Source organism: Salvelinus alpinus, chromosome 31, assembly GCF_045679555.1.
Source record: "Salvelinus alpinus chromosome 31, SLU_Salpinus.1, whole genome shotgun sequence".
Lineage (NCBI taxonomy): Eukaryota > Metazoa > Chordata > Actinopteri > Salmoniformes > Salmonidae > Salvelinus > Salvelinus alpinus.
In genome coordinates, this window is record NC_092116.1 from 34,508,966 (window position 1) to 34,528,043 (window position 19,078).

Genomic DNA, 19,078 nt, shown 5'->3' on the forward strand with positions numbered 1-19,078 from the left:
AGAGAGAGAGAGAGAGAGAGAGAGAGTAACTAAATATTCATAATGTTTCATGGTTGTAGTAGGAGAGAGAGAGAGAGAGAGTAACTAAATATTCATAGTGTTTCATGGTTGTAGTAGGAGAGAGAGAGAGAGAGAGAGAGAGAGTAACTAAATATTCATAGTGTTTTATGGTTGTAGTAGGAGAGAGAGAGAGAGAGAGAGTAACTAAATATTCATAGTGTTTCATGGTTGTAGTAGGAGAGAGAGAGAGAGAGAGAGAGAGAGTAACTAAATATTCATAGTGTTTTATGGTTGTAGTAGGAGAGAGAGAGAGAGAGAGAGTAACTAAATATTCATAGTGTTTCATGGTTGTAGTAGGAGAGAGAGAGAGAGAGAGAGAGAGAGTAACTAAATATTCATAGTGTTTTATGGTTGTAGTAGGAGAGAGAGAGAGAGAGAGTAACTAAATATTCATAGTGTTTCATGGTTGTAGTAGGAGAGAGAGAGTAACTAAATATTCATAATGTTTCATGGTTGTAGTAGGAGAGAGAGAGAGAGTAACTAAATATTCATAGTGTTTCATGGTTGTAGTAGGAGAGAGAGAGAGAGAGAGAGTAACTAAATATTCATAGTGTTTCATGGTTGTAGTAGGAGAGAGAGAGAGAGTAACTAAATATTCATAATGTTTCATGGTTGTAGTAGGAGAGAGAGAGAGAGAGAGAGTAACTAAATATTCATAATGTTTCATGGTTGTAGTAGGAGAGAGAGAGAGAGTAACTAAATATTCATAATGTTTCATGGTTGTAGTAGGAGAGAGAGAGAGAGAGAGAGTAACTAAATATTCATAGTGTTTCATGGTTGTAGTAGGAGAGAGAGAGAGAGAGAGAGTAACTAAATATTCATAGTGTTTCATGGTTGTAGTAGGAGAGAGAGAGAGAGTAACTAAATATTCATAGTGTTTCATGGTTGTAGTAGGAGAGAGAGAGAGAGAGTAACTAAATATTCATAGTGTTTCATGGTTGTAGTAGGAGAGAGAGAGAGAGTAACTAAATATTCATAGTGTTTCATGGTTGTAGTAGGAGAGAGAGAGAGAGAGAGTAACTAAATATTCATAGTGTTTCATGGTTGTAGTAGGAGAGAGAGAGAGAGAGAGTAACTAAATATTCATAATGTTTCATGGTTGTAGTAGGAGAGAGAGAGAGAGTAACTAAATATTCATAGTGTTTCATGGTTGTAGTAGGAGAGAGAGAGAGAGAGAGTAACTAAATATTCATAGTGTTTCATGGTTGTAGTAGGAGAGAGAGAGAGAGAGAGAGTAACTAAATATTCATAGTGTTTCATGGTTGTAGTAGGAGAGAGAGAGAGAGAGAGAGTAACTAAATATTCATAGTGTTTCATGGTTGTAGTAGGAGAGAGAGAGAGAGAGAGAGTAACTAAATATTCATAATGTTTCATGGTTGTAGTAGGAGAGAGAGAGAGAGAGAGAGTAACTAAATATTCATAGTGTTTCATGGTTGTAGTAGGAGAGAGAGAGAGAGAGTAACTAAATATTCATAATGTTTCATGGTTGTAGTAGGAGAGAGAGAGAGAGAGAGAGTAACTAAATATTCATAGTGTTTCATGGTTGTAGTAGGAGAGAGAGAGAGAGAGAGAGTAACTAAATATTCATAGTGTTTCATGGTTGTAGTAGGAGAGAGAGAGAGAGTAACTAAATATTCATAATGTTTCATGGTTGTAGTAGGAGAGAGAGAGAGAGAGAGAGTAACTAAATATTCATAATGTTTCATGGTTGTAGTAGGAGAGAGAGAGAGAGAGAGAGTAACTAAATATTCATAGTGTTTCATGGTTGTAGTAGGAGAGAGAGAGAGAGAGGAGTAACTAAATATTCATAGTGTTTCATGGTTGTTGTAGGAGAGAGAGAGAGAGAGAGTAACTAAATATTCATAGTGTTTCATGGTTGTAGTAGGAGAGAGAGAGAGAGTAACTAAATATTCATAGTGTTTCATGGTTGTAGTAGGAGAGAGAGAGAGAGAGAGAGTAACTAAATATTCATAGTGTTTCATGGTTGTAGTAGGAGAGAGAGAGAGAGTAACTAAATATTCATAGTGTTTCATGGTTGTAGTAGGAGAGAGAGAGAGAGTAACTAAATATTCATAGTGTTTCATGGTTGTAGTAGGAGAGAGAGAGAGAGAGAGAGTAACTAAATATTCATAGTGTTTCATGGTTGTAGTAGGAGAGAGAGAGAGAGAGAGAGTAACTAAATATTCATAGTGTTTCATGGTTGTAGTAGGAGAGAGAGAGAGAGTAACTAAATATTCATAGTGTTTCATGGTTGTAGTAGGAGAGAGAGAGAGAGAGAGTAACTAAATATTCATAGTGTTTCATGGTTGTTGTAGGAGAGAGAGAGAGAGAGAGAGAGTAACTAAATATTCATAGTGTTTCATGGTTGTAGTAGGAGAGAGAGAGAGAGAGTAACTAAATATTCATAGTGTTTCATGGTTGTAGTAGGAGAGAGAGAGAGAGAGAGTAACTAAATATTCATAGTGTTTCATGGTTGTTGTAGGAGAGAGAGAGAGAGAGAGTAACTAAATATTCATAGTGTTTCATGGTTGTAGTAGGAGAGAGAGAGAGAGTAACTAAATATTCATTGTGTTTCATGGTTGTAGTAGGAGAGAGAGAGAGAGAGTAACTAAATATTCATTGTGTTTCATGGTTGTAGTAGGAGAGAGAGAGTAACTAAATATTCATTGTGTTTCATGGTTGTAGTAGGAGAGAGAGAGAGAGAGTAACTAAATATTCATTGTGTTTCATGGTTGTAGTAGGAGAGAGAGAGAGAGAGTAACTAAATATTCATTGTGTTTCATGGTTGTAGTAGGAGAGAGAGAGAGAGAGAGTAACTAAATATTCATTGTGTTTCATGGTTGTAGTAGGAGAGAGAGAGAGAGAGAGTAACTAAATATTCATTGTGTTTCATGGTTGTAGTAGGAGAGAGAGAGAGAGAGTAACTAAATATTCATAGTGTTTCATGGTTGTAGTAGGAGAGAGAGAGAGAGAGAGAGTAACTAAATATTCATAGTGTTTCATGGTTGTAGTAGGAGAGAGAGAGAGAGAGAGTAACTAAATATTCATAGTGTTTCATGGTTGTAGTAGGAGAGAGAGAGAGAGAGTAACTAAATATTCATTGTGTTTCATGGTTGTAGTAGGAGAGAGAGAGAGAGAGTAACTAAATATTCATTGTGTTTCATGGTTGTAGTAGGAGAGAGAGAGAGTAACTAAATATTCATTGTGTTTCATGGTTGTAGTAGGAGAGAGAGAGAGAGAGAGTAACTAAATATTCATTGTGTTTCATGGTTGTAGTAGGAGAGAGAGAGAGAGAGAGAGAGTAACTAAATATTCATAGTGTTTCATGGTTGTAGTAGGAGAGAGAGAGAGAGAGAGTAACTAAATATTCATAGTGTTTCATGGTTGTAGTAGGAGAGAGAGAGAGAGAGTAACTAAATATTCATAGTGTTTCATGGTTGTAGTAGGAGAGAGAGAGAGAGAGAGTAACTAAATATTCATAGTGTTTCATGGTTGTAGTAGGAGAGAGAGAGAGAGAGAGAGAGTAACTAAATATTCATAATGTTTCATGGTTGTAGTAGGAGAGAGAGAGAGAGAGAGAGTAACTAAATATTCATAATGTTTCATGGTTGTAGTAGGAGAGAGAGAGAGAGAGAGAGTAACTAAATATTCATTGTGTTTCATGGTTGTAGTAGGAGAGAGAGAGAGAGAGAGTAACTAAATATTCATTGTGTTTCATGGTTGTAGTAGGAGAGAGAGAGAGAGAGAGAGAGAGTAACTAAATATTCATAGTGTTTCATGGTTGTAGTAGGAGAGAGAGAGAGAGAGAGTAACTAAATATTCATAGTGTTTCATGGTTGTAGTAGGAGAGAGAGAGAGAGAGAGAGTAACTAAATATTCATAGTGTTTCATGGTTGTAGTAGGAGGAGAGAGAGAGAGAGTAACTAAATATTCATAGTGTTTCATGGTTGTAGTAGGAGAGAGAGAGAGAGAGAGAGAGAGAGTAACTAAATATTCATAATGTTTCATGGTTGTAGTAGGAGAGAGAGAGAGAGAGAGTAACTAAATATTCATAGTGTTTCATGGTTGTAGTAGGAGAGAGAGAGAGAGAGAGAGTAACTAAATATTCATAGTGTTTCATGGTTGTAGTAGGAGAGAGAGAGAGAGAGAGTAACTAAATATTCATAGTGTTTCATGGTTGTAGTAGGAGAGAGAGAGAGAGAGAGTAACTAAATATTCATAGTGTTTCATGGTTGTAGTAGGAGAGAGAGAGAGAGAGAGTAACTAAATATTCATAGTGTTTCATGGTTGTAGTAGGAGAGAGAGAGAGAGAGAGAGTAACTAAATATTCATAGTGTTTCATGGTTGTAGTAGGAGAGAGAGAGAGAGAGAGTAACTAAATATTCATAATGTTTCATGGTTGTAGTAGGAGAGAGAGAGAGAGAGAGAGTAACTAAATATTCATAGTGTTTCATGGTTGTAGTCGGAGAGAGAGAGAGAGAGAGAGTAACTAAATATTCATAGTGTTTCATGGTTGTAGTAGGAGAGAGAGAGAGAGAGAGAACTAAATATTCATAGTGTTTCATGGTTGTAGTAGGAGAGAGAGAGAGAGAGAGTAACTAAATATTCATAGTGTTTCATGGTTGAAGTAGGAGAGAGAGAGAGAGAGTAACTAAATATTCATAATGTTTCATGGTTGTAGTAGGAGAGAGAGAGAGAGTAACTAAATATTCATAGTGTTTCATGGTTGTAGTAGGAGAGAGAGAGAGAGAGTAACTAAATATTCATAGTGTTTCATGGTTGAAGTAGGAGAGAGAGAGAGAGAGTAACTAAATATTCATAATGTTTCATGGTTGTAGTAGGAGAGAGAGAGTAACTAAATATTCATAGTGTTTCATGGTTGTAGTAGTAGGCCCAATATCTCTGGCTTTCCAGATAATAAACAATATAGAACATAGAATATATGGAACCTCACTGTTGATTATGACAATCTAGAGAGCCATAAATATGGCAGTGCAATAAATGAAATGGAGACGGATGTGAATGTTTCTATATGGAGTAGACCTACATTATAGTATATCTGCCAAGTTCGAACTGAATCGAACTGAATCCAACTAAATCGAACTAAATCGAACTAAATCGAACTGAATCGAACTGAATCGAACTGAATCGAACTGAATCGAACTGAATCGAACTGAATCGAACTAAATCGAACTGAATCGAACTAAATCGAACTGAATCGAACTGAATCGAACAGAATCGAACTAAATCGAACTGAATCGAACTGAATCGAACTGAATCGAACTGAATCGAACTGAATCGAACTGAATCGAACTAAATCCAACTGAATCCAACTGAATCGAACTGAATGGAATGAAAGTTGAACTGACAGCGCTCTAGCAGTTTAAAATTAAAATTAAAATCTATTCATATACATCCCCAGGAAGAGCATGCCTTTTTTAAATGTTCTGACAAGCGATCACTTAGATATGGTCATTTTTACATTTTCATACTCATAGAACGTTTGGGAATGACATATACTGAGGCATTTGTGACAATTCTATAGGAATATAGAGTGGGAAAAGTGGCCGTGAGTTTAGACAATTAGCAGACACTGCAGTAAAAAAAATCCACGACAACAATGCACAACAACAACAAGATCAACAACTAATGTTAGCCAGAGCGAGACGAGGGAGATTAGATAAAACCTCTCAAACTTTTTTCTTTAGCTCGTTGGCCGTCTAAAATTCCAACGGTAAACCACGCCCGTCCATTTGATCTATGCCAAATACATTTGATTGACAACGAAGAGAAGTGCTAATTGTGAATAGTCGTTCAAGTTCAGCATAGCTAGCTAGCAAAGTGATTCACAGTTCTTGGTAGCTAACGAAATGACACCTGCATCTCTAGCTGTAGCTTCCAAAAAACGATATGGGGGAAAAAGTCCACCAAACCACCCACTCGTCCAATGACATGGCATTCTCCCAGCAGCTAGTTAGTTAGCTTGCTAACATTAGGCTCCATGTTTTTAGCTTGCTAACATTAGGCTCCATGTTGTTAGCTTGCTAACATTAGGCTCCATGTTGTTAGCTTGCTAACATTAGGCTCCATGGTTTTAGCTTGCTAACATTAGGCTCCATGTTGTTAGCTTGCTAACATTAGGCTCCATGTTGTTAGCTTGCTTAAGAAATAGCTACATAAATAGATAAGCTTCCCCTTGCTAATTTGATTGCATTGACATTCCCAGCCAGCCTTAGCTACATTTGTCAGTTTGTATGCAAAATATTGATTCACTGAAACTGAAACAGTGCATTCTGGGTGGAGGCAGCAAACACTGTACCAGGCCAGCTGGGATTTACAACCTGATAGCAATACCAAGAAATGTATTGGTGAATTAGCTATATTGATCATGCATTGAACTGCATTCATTTATTCTGACAACAACGCCTCACTCTACGTTTTTGGGTAAAAACAAAAAAAAAAGTAAAACCTCTTATAAAGTTGGTTTTGTAACATAAACTGAGAATTTGATATTTTTCACTGATATTAGTATGATTGTATGTTTGTTTCATATCTGCAAAGTAGTTAAAATGTTGCCAGTTCCACTTTAAATGGAACTAAATGGAACTCATTAAATGAAATGGAACTAAATGGAACTGAATGGAACTAATTAAATGAAATGGAACTAAATGGAACTGAATGGAACTAATTGAATGAAATGGATCTGAATGGATTTTGTTTTGAATGAAATGTAAATTGAATGGAGAAAAAAAGTGGAACTGTTGTCTCCATTCTTATTCTAGTGTAACAGGGTGTCTGTGTCTGAAATGCCCTATTGTCCTTACGTAGAGCCTGGCTCAAAAGTAGTGCACTGGAGAAGGAATAGAATAGTGGTTTGGGACAGGTCTCCTACTACTCACTGACTGCCTTTCTAAGTCTAACACGCTGTCTTTTACAACTGTAAATACATCCTGTACAGTGTGTGATTGATATATTTTCTGATGCAGCCGTCTCTTTCATCTATTACACTGGAACGAAGTGAAGTGTGCATCTCAAATGGAACCCTATTCCCTACATAGTGCACTACTTTTAGCCCGGGGGGGCTCTGAAGTGCACTATATAATGGGGAGAGAGAAGCCTTTTGGGACGCAGTCTAAACTATAAAATGTTAAATGTTGTAATAGTGGTGTCATACAGTTGGACATCACATGTAACATTAAAAAAATATATATATATAAAAAATATATACATAAAAAAATATATATATAAAAAATGTATATATAATAATATATATAAAAACAGAAACTAAGAACAGGAACAGTGACATTATAGACATTATGGGTCAATTTCCTTACATTCAGGAAGTTAACCAAATTCCTAATTGTCCCCATTGAAAAGCATGAGAGATTATTATTGGAATAGGAATGTCAGCGTACTTCCTGAATTGCCACACCTGTGTGGGTGTGATGTTAGCAAAGCTATGCAGAGACACGGGTCGTGTTGACGCGTCATCAAAGCTATGCAGACGCATGGGTTGTGTAAATGCTTGGTTGGAGCAAAACCCTCTACCTACACCAACCGTCACAGAGGAGAAACATTTGGTAAAAGGAAGTCAAACTGCAACTGTGATGATGGTAAATTAAACTCTATGCTTATTATTCTGTATATTGAGGCATGAAGCGGCTCTGTGTCCCAAATGGCAAACTATTACCTGTGGGCTCTGGTCTAAAGTAGTGCACTATATAGGGAATAGGGTGCCAGTCCTGGTCAAAAGTAGTGCACTATATAGGGAATAGGGTGCCAGCCCTGGTCAAAAGTAGTGCACTATATAGGGAATAGGGTGCCAGCCCTGGTCTAAAGTAGTGCACTATATAGGGAATAGGGTGCCAGCCCTGGTCTAAAGTAGTGCACTATATAGGGAAAAGGGTGCCAGCCCTGGATAAAAGTAGTGCACTATATAGGGAATAGGGTGCCAGTCCTGGTCTAAAGTAGTGCACTATATAGGGAATAGGGTGCCAGTCCTGGTCTAAAGTAGTGCACTATATAGGAAATAGGGTGCCAGCCCTGGTCTAAAGTAGTGCACTATATAGGGAATAGGGTGCCAGCCCTGGTCAAAAGTAGTGCACTATATAGGGAATAGGGTGCCATTTGGGACGCACTCATTTGGGATTTTGGAAGTCAGCCCTGTCTGAGAGTCCGTCTAGTGTAAATGTGATGTGATGAATAAAATTAAAATATTTAATCTGATTATACTGACTGGTTGTTTATTACAAGTCACCATCTCTCTCAATCTGTGTGTCTTCTCTCTTCTGGACGGGATTCAATCTGACCGGTTTGTCGTCAATGCAGCATTATAAAGGCAAACCTTACTGAGTTCTTCGAGATTGTATTCGTGGTAAAAAAATGATGCAGATATCGGTTCAATTATGTAAGTGTAGCATTTCGCATTAACATCTGCTAACCATGTGACCAATAACATCTGCTAACCATGTGACCAATAACATCTGCTAACCATGTGACCAATAACATCTGCTAACATGTGACCAATAACATCTGCTAACCATGTGACCAATAACATCTGCTAACCATGTGACCAATAACATCTGCTAACCCTGTGACCAATAACATCTGCTAACCATGTGACCAATAACATCTGCTAACCCTGTGACCAATAACATCTGCTAACCATGTGACCAATAACATCTGCTAACCATGTGACCAATAACATCTGCTAACCATGTGACCAATAACATCTGCTAACCCTGTGACCAATAACATCTGCTAACCATGTGACCAATAACATCTGCTAACCATGTGACCAATAACATCTGCTGACCATGTGACCAATAACATCTGCTAACCATGTGACCAATAACATCTGCTAACCATGTGACCAATAACATCTGCTAACCATGTGATCAATAACATCTGCTAACCATGTGACCAATAACATCTGCTAACCATGTGACCAATAACATCTGCTAACCATGTGACCAATAACATCTGCTAACCATGTGACCAATAACATCTGCTAACCATGTGTATGTGACCAATAACATCTGCTAACATGTGACCAATAACATCTGCTAACCATGTGACCAATAACATCTGCTGACCATGTGACCAATAACATTTGCTAACCATGTGACCAATAACATCTGCTAACCATGTGACCAATAACATATGCTAACCATGTGTATGTGACCAATAACATCTGCTAACCATGTGTATGTGACCAATAACATATGCTAACCATGTGACCAATAACATCTGCTAACCATGTGACCAATAACATCTGCTAACCATGTGACCAATACCATCTGCTAACCATGTGACCAATAACATCTGCTAACCATGTGACCATTAACATCTGCTAACCATGTGACCAATAACATCTGCTAACCATGTGTATGTGACCAATAACATCTGCTAACCATGTGACCAATAACATCTGCTAACCATGTGACCATTAACATCTGCTAACCATGTGTATGTGACCAATAACATCTGCTAACCATGTGTATGTGACCAATAACATCTGCTAACCATGTGTATGTGACCAATAACATCTGCTAACCCTGTGTATGTGACCAATAACATCTGCTAAGCATATGTATGTGACCATTACACTTTGATTTGAATGATTAGCTTTAAACGTCAAGTGCGTTATAGTACGGTTTCAGATTGAATCCCAGCCTCAATATCTCTAGCTAGCAGGGGGCGGATTTGGGGCCCGATTCTGATTTAGGAAATTATGCCTTTCTTTACCTGTGTCTTTCCTACACACTTCTCAGTAGTTGGTAGTCAGACTTAGCTTATGAATGAGCATAATGGCCTTTACCAGGCGTGGTTGAACTTTGAACTTTGAACGCCCTGAATAAATGTAATTCAACCACTGAAAACACTCCCACTTGCTGACCAACAGATTTTCGCGTGGACTTTTCATTCAACAGGGTTTTCAGTTCATCTATTTAAAACCTCTTGAAGCTAGGGGGCAGAATTTTTATGTTTGGAAAAATAATGTTCCCAATGTAAGCTGCCTATTTCTCAGGTCCAGACACTAGAATATGCATATAATTGACAGAGTAGGATAGAAAACACTCTAAAGTTTCCAAAACTGTCCAAATATTGTCTGTGAGTATAACAGAACTGAGAACCTGAGGAAATCCAACCCGGAAGGGCCTCTTATTTTGAAAAATCACTGTTCCATTGCCTGCCTTTCGTCCATTTAAAGGGATATCAACCATATTCCTTTTCCTACGGCTTCCACAGGTTGTGAACAGGCTTTTGACTTAGTTTCAAGCTTTCATTCTGAAAAAGGAGCGAGATTTATCAAATCGCGTCAGTGGATAGCTGAATGTCCTCCATTAGTTCATGCGCGCGACACTGAAAGCTCGACATTTTCTTTATCTCTATTATTGAATAGTTCACAGTCTGGTTGAAATATTATCGATTATTTATGTTAAAAACAACCTGAAAATTGATTATTAAAAACGTTTGACATGTTTCTACGAACTTTACGGATACTATTTGGAATTTTCGTCAACCCTTGATGACCCGCCTAAGGCTGTGGAATACTGAACATAACGCGCCAAACAAATGGAGTTTTTTTTATATAAAAATAATCTTTATCGAACAAAAGGAACATTTATTGTGTAACTGGGAGTCTCGTGAGTGCAAACATGCAAAGATCATTAAAGGTAAGCGATAAATTGTATTGCTTTTCTGACATTCGTGACCAATCTACATTGCGGCTAGGGGTTTGTAATGTTTTGTCTAGTGATCGATAAACTCACACAAACGCTTGGATTGCTTTCGCTGTAAAGCACATTTTCAAAATCTGACACGACAGGTGGATTAACAACAAGCTAAACTGTGTTTTGCTATATTGCACTTGTGATTTCATGAATAGTGTTAGTTTCCTCACATTTATAACTGTGACTTCAGTGTTAGTTTCCTTACATTTATAACTGTGACTTCAGTGTTAGTTTCCTTACATTTATAACTGTGACTTCAGTGTTAGTTTCCTCACATTTATTAATGTGACTTCAGTGTTAGTTTCCTCACATTTATTAATGTGATTTCAGTGTTAGTTTCCTCACATTTATAACTGTCTCTTCAGTGTTAGTTTCCTCACATTTATAACTGTGACTTCAGTGTTAGTTTCCTCACATTTATAACTGTGACTTCAGTGTTAGTTTCCTTACATTTATAACTGTCTCTTCAGTGTTAGTTTCCTCACATTTATAACTGTCTCTTCAGTGTTAGTTTCCTCACATTTATAACTGTGACTTCAGTGTTAGTTTCCTTACATTTATAACTGTGACTTCAGTGTTAGTTTCCTTACATTTATAACTGTGACTTCAGTGTTAGTTTCCTCACATTTATAACTGTGACTTCAGTGTTAGTTTCCTTACATTTATAACTGTGACTTCAGTGTTAGTTTCCTCACATTTATAACTGTGACTTCAGTGTTAGTTTCCTTACATTTATAACTGTGACTTCAGTGTTAGTTTCCTCACATTTATAACTGTGACTTCAGTGTTAGTTTCCTTACATTTATAACTGTGACTTCAGTGTTAGTTTCCTTACATTTATTAATGTGACTTCAGTGTTAGTTTCCTCACATTTATAACTGTCTCTTCAGTGTTAGTTTCCTCACATTTATAACTGTGACTTCAGTGTTAGTTTCCTCACATTTATAACTGTGTCTTCAGTGTTAGTTTCCTTACATTTATAACTGTGACTTCAGTGTTAGTTTCCTCACATTTATAACTGTCTCTTCAGTGTTAATTTCCTTACATTTATAACTGTGACTTCAGTGTTAGTTTCCTCACATTTATAACTGTGACTTCAGTGTTAGTTTCCTTACATTTATAACTGTGACTTCAGTGTTAGTTTCCTCACATTTATAACTGTGACTTCAGTGTTAGTTTCCTCACATTTATAACTGTGACTTCAGTGTTAGTTTCCTCACATTTATAACTGTGTCTTCAGTGTTAGTTTCCTCACATTTATAACTGTGACTTCAGTGTTAGTTTCCTCACATTTATAACTGTGACTTCAGTGTTAGTTTCCTCACATTTATAACTGTGACTTCAGTGTTAGTTTCCTCACATTTATAACTGTGACTTCAGTGTTAGTTTCCTCACATTTATAACTGTGACTTCAGTGTTAGTTTCCTCACATTTATAACTGTCTCTTCAGTGTTAGTTTCCCCACATTTATAACTGTGACTTCAGTGTTAGTTTCCTCACATTTATAACTGTGACTTCAGTGTTAGTTTCCTCACATTTATAACTGTGACTTCAGTGTTAGTTTCCTCACATTTATAACTGTCTCTTCAGTGTTAGTTTCCTCACATTTATAACTGTGACTTCAGTGTTAGTTTCCTCACATTTATAACTGTGACTTCAGTGTTAGTTTCCTCACATTTATAACTGTGACTTCAGTGTTAGTTTCCTCACATTTATAACTGTGACTTCAGTGTTAGTTTCCTCACATTTATAACTGTCTCTTCAGTGTTAGTTTCCTCACATTTATAACTGTGACTTCAGTGTTAGTTTCCTTACATTTATAACTGTGACTTCAGTGTTAATTTCCGTACATTTATAACTGTGACTTCAGTGTTAGTTTCCTCACATTTATAACTGTGACTTCAGTGTTCTTTTCCTCACATTTATAACTGTGAATTAAGTAAAGGTCAAAATACAGTTTATCTGTAGACACACCTCCACCACACCTTCATTTCCTAGCTCTCCATGAATAGTTGGTGAATAGCATGATGATCTCATGATTATATTCAAGGTCAGAATACAAATAGAGAGAAAAGTGTATGAACATTTAATCTAATTTACTTCTTGCAAATTGTGATGCTGCTGAACCAACCTGTTGAACCAACCTACTGAACCAACCTGTTGAACCAACCTACTGAACCAACCTACTGAACCAACCTGCTGAACCAACCTACTGAACCAACCTGCTGAACCAACCTACTGAACCAACCTACTGAACCAACCTACTGAACCAACCTACTGAACCAACCTACTGAAGCAAGACAGAATGAGAGCGATGAGCTGAGCAGCCCACGACAGTTGGTTGGGGGGCCTCGAGTGGAACATGGGGGGCCTCGAGTGGAGCATGGGGGGCCTCGAGTGGAGCATGGGGGGCCTCGAGTGGAGCATGCGGGGCCTCGAGTGGAGCATCGGGGGCCTCGAGTGGAGCATGGGGGGCCTCGAGTGGAGCATGGGGGGCCTCGAGTGGAACATGGGGGGCCTCGAGTGGGGCATGGGGGGCCTCGAGTGGAGCATGGGGGGCCTCGAGTGGAGCATGGGGGGCCTCGAGTGGAGCATGGGGGGCCTCGAGTGGGGCATGGGGGGCCTCGAGTGGAGCATGGGGGGCCTCGAGTGGAGCATGGGGGGCCTCGAGTGGGGCATGGGGGGCCTCGAGTGGAGCATGGGGGGCCTCGAGTGGAGCATCGGGGGCCTCGAGTGGAGCATGGGGGGCCTCGAGTGGAACATGGGGGGCCTCGAGTGGAGCATGGGGGGCCTCGAGTGGAGCATGGGGGGCCTCGAGTGGAGCATCGGGGGCCTCGAGTGGAGCATGGGGGGCCTCGAGTGGAGCATGGGGGGCCTCGAGTGGAGCATGGGGGGCCTCGAGTGGAGCATCGGGGGCCTCGAGTGGAACATGGGGGGCCTCGAGTGGAGCATGGGGGGCCTCGAGTGGAGCATCGGGGGCCTCGAGTGGAGCATGGGGGGCCTCGAGTGGAGCATCGGGGGCTTCGAGTGGAACATGGGGGGCCTCGAGTGGAGCATGGGGGGCCTCGAGTGGAGCATGGGGGGCCTCGAGTGGAACATGGGGGGCCTCGAGCAGGGCTAAAGAAAAAAGATGACCAGTATAATTTTTTAGATGATGTCCAGCTCACCTTGATGATGTGAGGCTTGAGGCAATTGCCTCCTCTGCCTAATGGTAAGTCTGCCACTGCTAGCTAGCACACACACACACACACACACACAGGTCCACACACACACACACACACACACACACACACACACACACACACACACACACACACACACACACACACACACACACACACACACACACACACACACACACACACACACACACACACACACACACACACACACACACACACACACACACACACACACACACACACACACACACACACACACAGACACACACACACAGACACACACATTAATATCTACAGGTGGAAACACCCACGCATGCGTACAGGAGCACACACACATCATATGCATGATATAACAATCCACACTAATCTCAGGACACGATACACAGACCTGCTATGGGAGGCTAAATGATAGTGACAGAGTTTGATTGAGCAGAAAGGGCATCTAATCTTACCAGCATCATATAGATAGAGACAATAGATATAGTCTGTCTCTCTGTCTCTCTCTGTGTGTGTGTGTGTGTGTGTGTGTGTGTGTGTGTGTGTGTGTGTGTGTGTGTGTGTGTGTGTGTGTGTGTGTGTGTGTGTGTGTGTGTGTGTGTGTGTGTGTGTGTGTGTGTGTGTGTGTGTGTGTGTGTGTGTGTGTGTGTGTGTGTGTGTGTGTGTGTGTGTGTGTGTGTGTGTGTGTGTGTGTGTGCGAATAGAGAGAAAAGGATGACAACGATAATTTAGTGAAATTAAATTGGACCTGCGGATGTCTGAGGCAGAACATCTGAGGTTCAGACTCTGATGGTTCAGGACTGATAACACTTGTTGTCTGTGGGTCATTAAGTTATTACTGATTAACGACAACAACTGAAATAAGAACAGACAGACAGACAGACAGACAGACAGAATCACAAATAGAGAGTATTATACAACGGGTGGGTCTAATCCTGAATGCTGATTGGTTAAAATTGCATTCCAGTTTGTGTCTATTCCACAAGTGACCACCTGGTAAATCTATGATGTTTAAAATGCCTATTTACTCTGTTCCATCTGTCTGCGCAATCCACTGTCTCATCAGCCAAGGCAGGGAAATATTAAACTTGATCTCCACTCAGTGATGGAGGTGTCACTACAGACCCTTGTTGGACACTACACTACACTACACTACACTATACCATGCTACACTACACTACACTACACTATACTATACCATGCTACACTACACTACACTATACTACACCATGCTACACTACACTACACTATACTACACCATGCTACACTACACTACACTATACTATACCATGCTACTCTACACTACACTATACTATTTTACACTACACTACACTACACCACACTACACTACACTACACTACACTACACTACACTATTTTACACTACACTACAATACACTATACTACACCATGCTACACTACACTATACTACACCATGCTACACTACACTACACTATACTATTTTACACTACACTATACTACACTATACTATTTTACACTACACTACACTACACTACACTACACTACACTACACTATTTTACACTACACTACACTACACTACACTATTTTACACTACACTACACTACACTACACTACACCATGCTACACTACACTACACTACACTACACTACACCATGCTACACTACACTACACTACACCATGCTACACTACACTAAACTACACTACACACTATATTCCCTACGTTGTCCCTCTGGGTCCTGGTCAATAGTAGTGTGGGTTAGGGTTAGGGTTGGCCTCTGGGTCCTGGTCAATAGTAGTGTGGGTTAGGGTTAGGGTTGGCCTCTGGGTCCTGGTCAATAGTAGTGTGGGTTAGGGTTAGGGTTGGCCTCTGGGTCCTGGTCAATAGTAGTGTGGGTTAGGGTTAGGGTTGGCCTCTGGGTCCTGGTCAATAGTAGTGTGGGTTAGGGTTAGGGTTGGCCTCTGGGTCCTGGTCAATAGTAGTGTGGGTTAGGGTTAGGGTTGGCCTCTGGGTCCTGGTCAATAGTAGTGTGGGTTAGGGTTAGGGTTGGCCTCTGGGTCCTGGTCAATAGTAGTGTGGGTTAGGGTTAGGGTTGGCCTCTGGGTCCTGGTCAATAGTAGTGTGGGTTAGGGTTAGGGTTGGCCTCTGGGTCCTGGTCAATAGTAGTGTGGGTTAGGGTTAGGGTTGGCCTCTGGGTCCTGGTCAATAGTAGTGTGGGTTAGGGTTAGGGTTGGCCTCTGGGTCCTGGTCAATAGTAGTGTGGGTTAGGGTTAGGGTTGGCCTCTGGGTCCTGGTCAATAGTAGTGTGGGTTAGGGTTAGGGTTGGCCTCTGGGTCCTGGTCAATAGTAGTGTGGGTTAGGGTTAGGGTTGGCCTCTGGGTCCTGGTCAATAGTAGTGTGGGTTAGGGTTAGGGTTGGCCTCTGGGTCCTGGTCAATAGTAGTGTGGGTTAGGGTTAGGGTTGGCCTCTGGGTCCTGGTCAATAGTAGTGTGGGTTAGGGTTAGGGTTGGCCTCTGGGTCCTGGTCAATAGTAGTGTGGGTTAGGGTTAGGGTTGGCCTCTGGGTCCTGGTCAATAGTAGTGTGGGTTAGGGTTAGGGTTGGCCTCTGGGTCCTGGTCGATAGTAGTGTGGGTTAGGGTTAGGGTTGGCCTCTGGGTCCTGGTCAATAGTAGTGTGGGTTAGGGTTAGGGTTGGCCTCTGGGTCCTGGTCAATAGTAGTGTGGGTTAGGGTTAGGGTTGACCTCTGGGTCCTGGTCAATAGTAGTGTGGGTTAGGGTTAGTGTTGGCCTCTGGGTCCTGGTCAATAGTAGTGTGGGTTAGGGTTAGGGTTGGCCTCTGGGTCCTGGTCAATAGTAGTGTGGGTTAGGGTTAGGGTTGGCCTCTGGGTCCTGGTCAATAGTAGTGTGGGTTAGAGTTGGGGTTGGCCTCTGGGTCCTGGTCAATAGTAGTGTGGGTTAGGGTTGGGGTTGGCCTCTGGGTCCTGGTCAATAGTAGTGTGGGTTAGGGTTAGTGTTGGCCTCTGGGTCCTGGTCAATAGTAGTGTGGGTTAGGGTTAGGGTTGGCCTCTGGGTCCTGGTCAATAGTAGTGTGGGTTAGGGTTAGGGTTGGCCTCTGGGTCCTGGTCAATAGTAGTGTGGGTTAGAGTTGGGGTTGGCCTCTGGGTCCTGGTCAATAGTAGTGTGGGTTAGGGTTGGGGTTGGCCTCTGGGTCCTGGTCAATAGTAGTGTGGGTTAGGGTTAGTGTTGGCCTCTGGGTGCTGGTCAATAGTAGTGTGGGTTAGGGTTGGGGTTGGCCTCTGGGTCCTGGTCAATAGTAGTGTGGGTTAGGGTTTGGGTTAGCCTCTGGGTCCTGGTCAATAGTAGTGTGGGTTAGGGTTGTCCCTCTGGGTCCTGGTCAATAGTAGTGTGGGTTAGGGTTGGGGTTGGCCTCTGGGTCCTGGTCAATAGTAGTGTGGGTTTGGGTTAGGGTTGGCCTCTGGGTCCTGGTCAATAGTAGTGTGGGTTAGGGTTAGGGTTGGCCTCTGGGTCCTGGTCAATAGTAGTGTGGGTTAGGGTTAGGGTTGGCCTCTGGGTCCTGGTCAATAGTAGTGTGGGTTAGGGTTAGGGTTGGCCTCTGGGTCCTGGTCAATAGTAGTGTGGGTTAGGGTTAGGGTTGGCCTCTGGGTCCTGGTCAATAGTAGTGTGGGTTAGGGTTAGTGTTGGCCTCTGGGTCCTGGTCAATAGTAGTGTGGGTTAGGGTTAGGGTTGGCCTCTGGGTCCTGGTCAATAGTAGTGTGGGTTAGGGTTGGGGTTGGCCTCTGGGTCCTGGTCAATAGTAGTGTGGGTTAGGGTTAGTGTTGGCCTCTGGGTCCTGGTCAATAGTAGTGTGGGTTAGGGTTGGGGTTGGCCTCTGGGTCCTGGTCAATAGTAGTGTGGGTTAAGGTTAGGGTTGGCCTCTGGGTCCTGGTCAATAGTAGTGTGGGTTAGGGTTAGGGTTGGCCTCTGGGTCCTGGTCAATAGTAGTGTGGGTTAGGGTTAGGGTTGGCCTCTGGGTCCTGGTCAATAGTAGTGTGGGTTAGGGTTAGGGTTGGCCTCTGGGTCCTGGTCAATAGTAGTGTGAGTTAGGGTTAAGGTTGTCCCTCTGGGTCCTGGTCAATAGTAGTGTGGGTTAGGGTTAGGGTTGGCCTCTGGGTCCTGGTCAATAGTAGTGTGGGTTAGGGTTAGGGTTGGCCTCTGGGTCCTGGTCAATAGTAGTGTGGGTTAGGGTTGGGGTTGGCCTCTGGGTCCTGGTCAATAGTAGTGTGGGTTAGGGTTGGGGTTGGCCTCTGGGTCCTGGTCAATAGTAGTGTGGGTTAGGGTTGGGGTTGGCCTCTGGGTCCTGGTCAATAGTAGTGTGGGTTAGGGTTAGGGTTGGCCTCTGGGTCCTGGTCAATAGTAGTGTGGGTTAGGGTTAGTGTTGGCCTCTGGGTCCTGGTCAATAGTAGTGTGGGTTAGGGTTAGTGTTGGCCTCTGGGTCCTGGTCAATAGTAGTGTGGGTTAGGGTTAGTGTTGGCCTCTGGGTCCTGGTCAATAGTAGTGTGGGTTAGGGTTAGGGTTGGCCTCTGGGTCCTGGTCAATAGTAGTGTGGGTTAGGGTTAGTGTTGGCCTCTGGGTCCTGGTCAATAGTAGTGTGGGTTAGGGTTAGGGTTGGCCTCTGGGTCCTGGTCAATAGTAGTGTGGGTTAGGGTTAGGGTTGGCCTCTGGGTCCTGGTCAATAGTAGTGTGGGTTAGGGTTAGGGTTGGCCTCTGGGTCCTGGTCAATAGTAGTGTGGGTTAGGGTTAGGGTTGGCCTCTGGGTCCTGGTCAATAGTAGTGTGGGTTAGGGTTAGGGTTGGCCTCTGGGTCCTGGTCAATAGTAGTGTGGGTTAGGGTTAGGGTTGGCCTCTGGGTCCTGGTCAATAGTAGTGTGGGTTAGGGTTAGTGTTGGCCTCTGGGTCCTGGTCAATAGTAGTGTGGGTTAGGGTTAGGGTTGGCCTCTGGGTCCTGGTCAATAGTAGTGTGGGTTAGGGTTAGTGTTGGCCTCTGGGTCCTGGTCAATAGTAGTGTGGGTTAGGGTTAGTGTTGGCCTCTGGGTCCTGGTCAATAGTAGTGTGGGTTAGGGTTAAG